The sequence below is a fragment of the Sabethes cyaneus genome, chromosome 1, assembly GCF_943734655.1.
Source record: "Sabethes cyaneus chromosome 1, idSabCyanKW18_F2, whole genome shotgun sequence".
In the NCBI taxonomy this organism is placed as follows: domain Eukaryota; kingdom Metazoa; phylum Arthropoda; class Insecta; order Diptera; family Culicidae; genus Sabethes; species Sabethes cyaneus.
In genome coordinates, this window is record NC_071353.1 from 40,751,199 (window position 1) to 40,762,796 (window position 11,598).

The 11,598-nt window shown below is 36.8% G+C and overlaps 1 long non-coding RNA gene across 1 annotated transcript in view; it reads right to left on the bottom strand.

The window, feature by feature from the left end:
- Positions 1–10,111, bottom strand: part of LOC128733013 (uncharacterized) — a 30,820-nt gene extending 20,709 nt beyond the window's left edge. The window contains exon 1 of the long non-coding RNA XR_008411857.1: positions 9,988–10,111. This is a non-coding gene — a long non-coding RNA (uncharacterized LOC128733013). The remainder of the gene's footprint in view (positions 1–9,987) is intronic.
- Positions 10,112–11,598: the final 1,487 nt, after the last annotated feature.

Genomic DNA, 11,598 nt, shown 5'->3' on the forward strand with positions numbered 1-11,598 from the left:
GCATTTTTCGATTTTTTGAAATTACACCCAACCCCAAACCTTGCCGTAAGACGTAGTCCTACGTCAAAAATGTTTCAAACTCGGTGCTGGTGAATAGTAGTTAATTTCAATAAGATTCAAATAAGATACATAACCAACATTTGTATAACTGCTGTAAAGGCCCAGACACAATGCATACGGATTTTACTACGTTGCGGAAAATTGACAGAAAACCCATGGAAAAACTGTCAATTTGCCGCAACGTAGTGAAATCCGTATGCATTGTGTTTGGGGCTTAATTGTACTGCGAAATGCGCTATATCGACCGTCACGTCACTATATTTTGTTTCTAGTTAGGGTATGTTGCTGCTTCGTCGTAATTGCCTATTCCCGTCCTATCCAACACAAATTATTAAAAATATCAGCATTTTTATGACACACAATGCAAAACTAGTTATTCCATAATATTTTAGTTTGTTGCCTATCATACGCGATCAATCAAAGTGACCTGAGATCTATTTAAATACTTTTTATCATTAAAGAAGTTCTATCAGCCAAATTTCCTACGTTTTTTCATGCGACGAAGAAGAACATGTCGACTAATCGTTTTAATTTCCGTCATTCATAAATGAAAATAACTCACGCAAGGCATTGTCGTTATTTTCCAGCCAGGAAAACTTGCCTGACCTGCAGAAATTTTGCAGAATAACATTTGTCATGCCGTTCTACACAAACACATGCGCGTTAGCTTCGTAAACATTATATTATGTTTTTTAGTTCGGACGATGAAAAATTTTAATGGACGAATTTTAAAACGATACGACGAATTTGAGAAATAAAGTCAGTTGCGTAATTTCAATAATAAGCTTTAATAATCGCTTTTCAGTGATTTCAAAGTTCATCTTCCGATTGGAAGGTAAGTGTGTTTGCACAAAATTTTTAATAGAAAACCAACAGCTTATTTGCTGCAGTTATTTATTTAGCAAATAAACACACAAAATTTCAAAAATTAATTTGCCTGTAAACCAAAGTTTGACGCCCCCTCGTAATGTTTTCCCGGAAAAAAAATTACCATAACACGAAGATAAAAAAATTATGGTAACAGTAGGATACAAAATACAGTAAAAACAACAAAATTTATCGTCCGAAAAGATAACCAAACTTTCCAACTTATTATTGTCTACCAGGACTTTCATGGTTTGCAGAGATTCTACCATAAAAATGACGGGTTGTTAAGTATCTTAACAATAAAAACTACAAGATATACAGCCCTAAGGGTTGTACGAAAGGGTGACGTAGAATTATATCAGATCATCAAATCAAAGACTAATGTAAACTGAATTTCTGACATATGTATATTTATAAAAATTTGTGAGTGCCATTGGTTAAGTGAATGTTTAAAAGAGAAGAGCACCAAATTCAGATTCAATTCTTCATTGAATGCAATGGAGGGTTTGAAATACGTGGACGGGGGGTTCATAAATACAACGCCAGCAACCATTGAGACATAGAGATTTGTTTTAAAAATCACTTGTGTGCATCATAAAGGTTGAAATGGTAATGAATGACCAAGTTCTGTTTTATTTGTATGAGAGTCCTTATCCTCCTGCCACAGGGCTGAGGGGTCTCAAACCATCATAAAATAAATAAATTCAAAATAAATTCATGTCTCCAAAAAGCCCCCTCTCCTAAAGAGGGGAGGGGTCTCACCATAGAAAAATCAGAGGGGTTGTGTACAAGACACGACCGCATATATAGGTGACGCAGGACTACGTAAGTATCTTTGTAGTGATAGTAGCATGAATTCATGCTTGTAATCATTCAATTCTTCATGTATACATGCTATATGCAACATATATACATGCTACATGCGTTGTATGTAACATTTATCAAAGTAGTAACATTGCATACGTTCAATTCTCAAAAGATTGTGCATTTGAAAACAATTTAACAAAATCAAGAACACAAACTATTACTTTCCTGCTACCTTACTGAAATTAAAGATTGTTTTTATTATCTATGGTTTCCCACGTTGAAAGGATTTTACCAATTCAATCCTATTTTATCAACAATGAAACGGCAAGTATGCGTATTCATACAGAGCCGTATTATAACCGAACACTACAGCTGTAGCACATTTTTCCAACACAGATATCAAATTCGCCGAGGTTTAATCGTCACGCAGTAAAGAATTTGCGCAGTAAAGAACAGACGTTGGGACAATGAACTTGTGTCATTTTTTCTGGCACACTTCCCTAACACAGACATTAGATTGGACTAGGTTTAATCGCGTTCGTAAGAAATCTGTTGGCACGAGGGGGCTTTGTCACTTTCTCTGGCGTACTTCCCAAGCAAGGACATCAAAATGGTCTAGGTTAAACCGCGGTGTTAAAAAACCTTGTTGAAATGAGGAAACTTTGTCACTTGTTTTGGTTTACTTCCCAAGCACAGATATCAAATTGATATAGGCTTAGATCATCGTAAAGAATATTCCAACTAATCACGAAGCGAAAATTCTGGTAAAACATAGGTTCATTATTTTCAATTTTTCAATAGTTCAACATCAAGAATCCATACTTTTCTTCATTTGGGTCAATTCTTAGAAGATGTTCCGATCGATTGATGTAAGAATATTGAAAATCGATCGGAAAACCACTGAGCTATTAGCGCTCAAAACCTTTCATTTTTCGTGACGCTCGCATTTTTCGATTTTTTGGAATGACACCCTATCTCAAAATTTGCCGTAAGACGTAGTCCTACGTCAAAAATTCTTACCTTCTGAAAGCCCTACATTCCCAATTTTGTTCCATTTGCTTGATTTGTTCTAGAGTTATGAGTAAATTTGTATTTCATTTGTATGCGAGCCCCCCTCTTAGAAGGTGAAGAGGTTTCAGTACACCGTAGAAAAAAATCCTGCGTTTTGAAACCCCCACATGTCAATTTTGGTTCCATTTGCTTGATTAGTTCTCAAGTTTTGAGGAAATTTGTGTTTCATTTGTATAGAAGCCCCCCCCCCCCCTGTTACGCCCTCCTTAAAGCAGCTCTCTTACCCCCCTATAAAATTTCTGGTTATTTTATCTATCCAACGATATATAAATTGTTCAGTTTCGTTCAGTAGTTTAGTAATTATTAGCATTTGAAATCTTTCAGTCAAACGTTACACTTCTATTTTCGTTTTCACAAAGTGCTACCCAGTCCCAGTATAGTAAACAAAGACGTAGTCCTACGTCAAAAAATCTATTTTTTGCGAACAAAAATTTTCATTCACAGTAAAAGTTATCGTATTTTTATGGTAATTTTTTTTTCAATATATTGAAAGATTATTATGCGTTGAACGGCTTTTGATTACGAAAATAATATTTTTTCTAAATTTTGCACTTTCCGAGCTCCACGAGGTAAGATTGTGCGAAGCTAGAACGATCGGTTCGGCGTGTGCAAATCACATACACAACAAAAATGCGTCAGTGCACATTAATACGTTTGCATCACTTACTACACTCTTAAATGATTCTACCTGGTAGTAGGTCGGATTTAGTTAAAGCTAGGTTGAAACTACTTAAAATGCTCTTAAAGTGTACAAACTCAGATTTTGAGTAGTTTTTTAACCAAAAAATTGGTAGTAGGAACCTAAGAGTGCATTATTTGTCATAGAGAATAAATCAATTATCGGTAGCAAGTACCCAAAATTGGTTGAAATTATTACCCAAAGTTTGAGTTTGTACACTTTAAGGGCATTTTGAGTAGTTTCAACCTAGCTTTAACTTTTTTCTTTTCTTTTTTCTAACGACGTATAGCAGTCGGCTTTACTTTTCTGTTAGGGAAGAATAAATGCTTAATGCGAGAAATGTAGATTCAGGCAAACTGAAAATTCCTGATATTAGACCAAAAATATAGACTGAGCGAAGGTGACAGTCGAACTCACAGCTCCCAATCTCCAGTTGAGCGTGTTGTTTAACCAATTACACCACTAAGCCGTCTATTAACTAACTAGCTTTAACTAAATTCGACCTATTTACAGGTAGAATCATTTAAGAGTGTAGGGAACGCAATATTTTGACAATTAAGATAGCATTGTCTTTTAAAGAGCTAACAGTATCGTAAGTCTGCTAAATAAGGCCATTACAAATATTTTAAAAAGTCTTTGTCCCTCTGGTGTCGGGCCACTGAAGGGGGGGGGGACGAAAAATAAAAAAAAAGAGAATTTTTTAATCGAGCAAAAAAATATAGATTTTAGGCATTTCTATTTAAAGTTTAAACGTGAAAACCAATTCTATTCTTGCTTTTAGTATATACGTTGTTATTTTCCATGCAAAAATTTGCGAGAAAAAGACAAAAATTCGATCGATTTTCGGAAATTCCGCTGCTTGAATTTCCATTTCTAATTCATGCTAGAAGCGTTAACTCAACTCGTACACTCATTTTTCATGTTTTTCAGGCTGTAAAGCCCACAGACAATTGATTTCATAAAAAATCAGAGGGGTTGTGTACAAGACACGACCGCATATATGGTGACACAGGACTACGTAAGTCTCTTTATATAGTGATAGTAGCATGTATTCATGCTTGTAATCATTCGATTCTTCCTGTATACATGCTATATGAACAATATACATGCTACATGCGTTGCATGTAACATTTATCAAAGTAGTAACATTGCATACGTTCAATTCTCAAAATATTGTGCATTTGAAAACAATTTAACAAAATCAAGAACACAAACTATTGCTTTCCTGCTACCTTACTGAAATTAAAGATTGTTTTAATTATCCATGGTTTCCCACGTTGAAGGGATTTTACAAATTCAATCCAATTTTATCAACAGCACATCTTTTCACTACACTTCTAATGAAACGGCAAGCATGCGTATTCATACAGAGCCGTATTATAACCGAACACTACAGCTGTAGCACATTTTTCCAACACAGATATCAAATTCGCCGAGGTTTAATCGTCACGCAGTAAAGAATTTGCGATCTGTTGGGACAACGTACTTGTGTAATTTTTTCTGGCACACTTCCCTAACACAGACATCAGATTGGACTAGGTTTAATCGCGTTCGTAAGAAATCTGTTGACACGAGGGGGCTTTGTCACTCTCTCTGGCGTACTTCCCAAGCAAGGACATCAAAATGGTCTAGGTTGAACCCCGGTGTTAAGAAATCTTGTTGAAATGAGGAAACTTCGTCACTTGTTTTGGCTTACTTCCCAAGCACAGATATCAAATTGGTATAGGTTTAGATCATCGTAAAGAATCTTCCAACTAGTGATGTCCGAAATTTTCAATTATTCGATTACCGATTAATCGGCGAGCGTTGTCTGCACTAATCGATTAATTCAACTATTCGTGCTAGTGGTATTCGATTAGAAATATTCGAATATTTTTTGACGTAGGACTACGTCTTTGTTTACTATACTGGGACTGGGTAGCACTTTGTAAAAACGAGAAATAGAAGTGTAACGTTTGAATGAAATATTTCAAACGCTAATAGCTACTATACTACTGAACGAAACATAACAGTTAATATGTCGTTGGATAGATAAAATGTCCAGCAATTTTATAGTAACATACTAATAATAATTTTTTATACGCTAAATAGTGAAAATGTGTGTAAAGATTCAAGGTCGATTTTTTCCATACATTTCCCTTGTTATCGCCTAGCTTCACAGGCACGGACGACAATTAGATACACCAAAGGATTTGGATCCAAATGATAACCTTGAGACCACTTTGTAAGCCACACCCCTTTTCCAATCCAATCGGCAACATCGATGGCTATTGACGGCAACACCGGTCCCAAAGACAAGCGGAATCAGAGGGCAATGGCCAACGTGAATCCCACACGATGCACTTAACATTACATTTTGCATTATCCCCATCGCAGACATGCGAAATTGTTCGATAGCTTGCTCAATCAGTGTCGGACAATCATTTAAGCAGCAGCAGCCGATATGGTTTCCCCCACCACCTACACTAGCTTACAAGCAGCAGCGGCAGTGCCAGTGACTATAAAATGGTACTCTTGGTTCGCCGTCTGCTCATTCATCGCACAATCGCACTGACGGACGGTCAGTATTTACCATCGACGGCTATTGGTGGCGAAAGCAACGGCATTTGGCGGCAAACACCAGCGATCGGAGCCAACAACGATAGCAATCGGGAGGTAACGATAGCATTTTTGGCGGCTATTGGAGGCAAATTCAAGGACCTTTGCGGCATCTAATGTCATTTTCGATGACAATTCGAGGCACCCAATGGCATTTTGGCGGTTATTTTCGCAAACCAACAGCAAATGGAAACGGATCGACTGACGGGCAGCAAATTCAGCAGTAGGCCGTTGTGGTCTTAAACAGTTCTTATAAGAACTATAGTAATTGAAGAATGAAAAGATTTTTCTACACTTTTCTAAATGGTTAACGTTCCATGGAAAATGCTTGCTCATTCAGCGTCGGTTAATCATTCGAGCAGCAGCAGCAATTGATCTGGTTTCCCCCACCACCTACACTAGCTTACAAGCAGCAGCGGCAGTGCCAGTGACTATAAAATGGTACTCTTGGTTCGCCGTCTGCTCATTCATCGCACAATCGCACTGACGGACGGTCAGTATTTACCATCGACAGCTATTGGTGGCGAAACCAACGGCATTTAGCGGCAAGACCGGTTATTGGTGGCAACACCGATTGTTGACTGCACTGAAGAGGTTGATGTTACTTGTAACCAATGGCCCTTTTAAGGGCCGCAAACTAATTAAATGAAGCATAATCAGAATTTATCTCAAATGTGCAAAATGGTTTTGATTATTAATTGTAACCAACGGCCAGAAACTATTTGAAGGAAGTTGGTTCAAATATCAAACTACGCATAACATATTTATTACAATGATCTGTGGGCTGGCCATTCATTGCTATTTCAACCTAGTAGTGTATAGTAGTGATTTGTTAAAGAATTCGCTATGTCTAAATGGTTGCAGGCGTTATATTTACGTAACCACCGTAAACGTATTCGTGAACAAGTGGCTGGTGTAGTAACTGAACCAAGGATATCCTTAACAGGAGCAGAGCGTACTAGATTATCACGCAAACGAAAGCGTGAAAGTGCTTCTAGTTCGGCAGGTGAAGTTGCAAGTTTGTCGCACGAAGAGGCATCGCCCGCAGATATCAATCCATCGCATACCGTTATAATTCCGTCACATGAAATGACAGGTAAGCATATTTATAGAAAATTATCGCATGCTATTTGAGCTCAGCTTGAGCTGTTTAGAAAGAAGTTTATAATAAATTTCGTAGCGAAATTACAAAAATACACTACAACTGAGTGCATTGATGGCAACAAATGTTTGTTTATTCGTGAATCTAAAATTGAATCTAAAATTTCAACTTAAATTAGTTGTGCAAATCTGGTGAATACTTAAATTACATAGTGGATCGTAAAACAATGTTCAAACTATCTCTGCTCTATTTACTGCTAAATTGCTAGGGAATAGTAGGGAAGTGAACTGCTTGTATCCTCATGACTCAAGAAATGCACCGATTTTATTGTCCAGTCCCAGATACACCTGGCTGAGCTTCTATCAAGCAGTTATTAATAATTGTGTAAGACAGATTATCTAGTTTGACATATTATTTAATGAGTATTATATGACACAGTCCTACGTCACCCTTTCGTACAACCCTTAGGGCTGTATACCTTGTAGTTTTTAATTAATTCGATTAATCGAACGATTATGAACGATTAGCGGCCATTATTCGGGGATTATTCGCATTCATATTATTTCCTTTGAACTATTCGATTAATTCAACTACTCGTGCTGGCAGTATTCGATTAAAAATTATTCGAATATTTTTATAATTATTCGATTAGTTGAATTAATCGAACGATTAACGGACATCACTACTTCCAACCAATCACGAAGCAAGAATTCTGGTAAAACATAGGTTCATTATTTTCAATTTTTCAATAGTTCAACATCAAGAATTCATACTTTTCTTCATTTGGGTCAATTCTTAGAAGATGTTCCGATCGATTGGTGTAACAATATTGAAAATCGATTGGAAAACCGTTGAGCTATTAGCGCTCAAAACCTTTCATTTTTCGTGACGCTCGCATCTTTCGATTTTTTGGAATGACACCCTATCTCAAAACTTGCCGTAAGACGTAGTCCTACGTCAAAAAAATTTAACTCATATCCTACAAATTATTTTTTTGCCCCTCGATTTTTCAAGCCAATTTCCAAGGTGGGGGTGACAAAAACTTTGAAAATGATTTGCAATGGCCTAATTAAAATTCATTTTTATTTTTTCTCTAGAAATTTCAGATGCTTTGAATAAACACTTAAATAAGAGACAAATATGCTTTACCCAATATATATATTAGGTGAAGCTGATTGCGTATCCTCTGGCTCCAGTATCTCGAAAGAAGTAGATAATTAACTTTGTTGAATGATCAAGTAGATAAGTCTTCTGACATTTTACGCCTCTTTCCTTACCCCTCTCTAAAACCTGGAGACGCTACTACTTATTTAGTAGCTGTTTGTAAACCACGTACTTACTATTGGTTGTTGTAAACCCCCCGAGTAGTTTTCGTCTATACGTTTTATTATAATTTGCAAGGTGCGTTGTTTTTGGTCGTCCCCCAACTTCTAATAGCTCTTCAGCATCCTTTGGAGCTTCTTGTTGCTCACGGTCGTCGGCCGTCCAGAACCGGACTTTTTTTTGATGCTCTGATTGTTGTGCCAAGATGTTATATAGGGTAAAGAACCAGTTTTAATCAGTCTAAGCGGGTCACTGATTGTTTTACATTATTACAAGCGATGGGTTGACTAAGTGGGGGATATCAGCATACCAATCTTCTTGCTATCTTTGGTTCTTCAAGCTGTTACTATTGGAAGACACTATTGTTGAGCTAAACTTTTGATTTTTCGCTTTAAAAATTGGAGCGGTGGAACTAATTTTGATCAGACCGAAGATATTTTCACCCGCAAGGTGCTTTTTTAAGCAATCCTGAAATCTGAATTTTTTTACGTCCCCGTAAAAAATCCCTCGAACTTTTCCCCCTATTCAGTAAGTTCGCGTTCCTATCCGCGACCTACTAATCGGCATCTGATGCGTAATCGGCATAGCGTATCGGCATAGATGCGTGAAATGCCATCTGTCTAAATTGTTTATCGGGGCATACACTCACCGCACCGTTCGGCAAACGGTATTCGTCGTCTCTTTTATTCTCTAGTGTTCTTATGGGAAACTGCGAGTTTGACGTCTTACTCGCTGTTCATAAGGATGGTGGGAGAACAAAAGAGGTAAACATAGCACTACACACGGTCCGACTCAGAACAGTGTTGTCAAAGCAAATAACATTGAAACACATTGGTTGCTTCATTAAATCACTGAGAAAATCTTCGAAAATTATTGAAAAAGCTGTCTTTTCTGTTGTTTTTAATAAAGAAAAATTAATTATGAACATACATTTCTCTTGAAAGTATTGAACCACGTTTTCACTATTGGAGGTTTCAGTTAAATTCAAACCTATAATTCTTATTTCCAGAACCGAAACAGTGTCTTGGCAACACGATAGTTCATCAGTTATGCTGCAGCTGCTGCTACTGATGAACAGGTTCCGTCAATTCAGAATTTGTTTTCAGTTTTGTTGTAAAATAATAAAACTTTCGGCTAGTGACAAAGCCTTAGATAATAGAAAAAAAGAGAGTGAATAATATGGTATGTGACAAATGAGTGCTTGACTTTTAGAGTGGTTGTAATCAGTGCTGAAAAATATGACGATTCGTAAGTAGCGAGGTGGCGATTGCCTTCAGCAGCTGAAAAATGTACGTTTTTGTACAACAATTTCTTGTCGGAAACCCAGTAAATTGTGTTTATGTGAATCAAATGTATGGTTAAGTGATTTGTGAAGATGATCCTATCAAAAGATTTTGAAAATATGAATAAAAAAGTGCATTTTCGGCTCATTTATGTTCAACTGATTAAAATAGGTGACACTGCTTAACTCGTTCCTTACCCTATGCCGGAACCGGCGCATCCGGTATCCACAAAGTGCCGCACGATGTCTGTTTTAGACGCGGCGGGATATCATTCGTTGAACGCGCACACTTCTGAATGGAGCAGCTTCGCTGTTTTCGCCATCACGGTCAGAGTTCGACTGATAGAGCTGTAGGTTTTTTTTGCAAGTAAACTAGTATGATTACCTTCCATGGAAAATTTATCATACTCAATTAGCTGTCTTAGTTATTTTTCTATCACCATCCAAAAAATGTCCATTTTTTTAAATGTATGCGTTACCCTTGCTTTCATACACTGAGAAAACTTTTCGTATAATTTCTATGTGTTTCACACATAGATTTTTTCCATGTGCCCAATAAATGAACTTTATGTGCCAAACAGTTACCATTTATGTGTTTTGAAAATTTACCTTTAAAATTTGCACATACTTTTCATATGCATATAATTTTCATGTGTACTTCTGGGCGGATTGTGTTTATATGTGGCACATAATAATCATAAGGATTTTCATATGGAAATTTTCCATTAGTTATGTGGGGATTATTTTGAGTGTAGTTACGTAACTGCCAAAATGAGTCATCTAAGATTGAGCTCCTCAGAAACTTGCACAACTCGAGATTATGATTCACGATTTATGTACAACACAGTTTAATTTGTGGCAATACGAAGTTAGTCGGGTCAACTAGTATACTGATAAAATTGAATTTTAGGAGGCTTTCACAAATGACGCCTAATATCTAAAAAATTGTGATACTTGAAAACAATGGTATTTTCAGCAACTATTTTTACAGTAAACTTATCCACATCTTTTTCAAAGAAACCATAGCACTATATCATAAAGCTAAAAAGTTTGATTGCAGCGCCACCTGTGACTGAGTTCTGAACTAAAACTAATGATCAATCACGGAAGGATTTTCTATATCGCATCATGGTGGGTGACGAGATATGGATTACTTATAGCAAATCGAAGAAAACAATGTCATGTGGACTGTCCGATGATGCTTTTAAGTCGTTAGCTCTATAGTTACTATATATATAGTTCGGCGGATACAAAAATCGGGAGCCAAATAAACGTCAAAAGCGGAGCCAAACGTTTTTCAAAATTCGAATTGTGGGACTAATGTTAATAAACACACTTTATTTTCAAAGAACTAGTCATTTTCAACAGCCACTAGCGATTATTTTTCGTAAAAACCTGCACATTTCTCCATAATTTCAAATTTAATTTCAAAAATCAGAGTTGCCAATTCGCCTGGTTTTCTATCCGCCGAACTATATATATAGTAACTATAGTTAGCTCGACCAAATAATCGATTGTATGGTAATGCTTCGATGGTAATGCTGTATGGTGAGGTTGGTCGGTGTTTCGTATTATGAGCTACTGAAACCGAACGAAACCATCACTGAGGAAAGGTTTTAAATTGAATTGATGAGATTAAACCGAGTACTGTGACCACAATATGAACAGATATACGAATAAGTGATTCTGCAGCATGACATAGTTCGGCTTTATGTTGCCGAACCCGCTGAAACCAACCCAGAAACAATCAAATGGGAAGTTCTGCCTCAGCCGCCATTCTCCCCAGATACTACTCGATTATAATTTGTT